General features: G+C 49.2%; 1 non-coding gene across 1 annotated transcript; it reads right to left on the minus strand.

Annotated features, from left to right (window-relative positions):
• LOC140715002 (small nucleolar RNA SNORA57) lies at window positions 1-133 on the minus strand. The gene has a single exon (XR_012096043.1). It is a non-coding gene; the product is annotated as a small nucleolar RNA SNORA57 (small nucleolar RNA).
• Window positions 134-433: the final 300 nt, after the last annotated feature.

Below are 433 nucleotides of genomic sequence, written 5' to 3' on the forward strand. Positions count from 1 at the left end.
GAGTGTCTCAGCTGACGAGGATAGGACCAGGAGATGGTGGCCCGCTGGCACCGAAGACTTGGCAGAGTTTGCTCTCCCTCCGCAAACACATGCGCAGGCCACGAGCAAGCACTGGCGTGTCAAGAACGGGAGGGGTACCTGAAGCTTCTTGTGTCCACATTCACTTGCTCTGCTTAGATTATCTCAGAGCAAGACTCATTTCAGAGTCCACAAAATGGGGAGGGTGGAAGGACAAAGACAATTGGTTTGTCTGCTTGCCCTGTCCTTGATTCATCAGATCCACTAATTGTAGATGGTAGTTTCCTCTGGCCAACAGTATTACAAACAGCGGAATAAACCGTTGACATTTTGGGCCAAAACCCTTCATCAGAGCAATGAATGGTCTTAGCCCAAAACATTGACTGTTTATTCCTCTCTATAGAAGCTGCCCGAC

This window comes from Hemitrygon akajei, chromosome 22 (assembly GCF_048418815.1).
Source record: "Hemitrygon akajei chromosome 22, sHemAka1.3, whole genome shotgun sequence".
In the NCBI taxonomy this organism is placed as follows: domain Eukaryota; kingdom Metazoa; phylum Chordata; class Chondrichthyes; order Myliobatiformes; family Dasyatidae; genus Hemitrygon; species Hemitrygon akajei.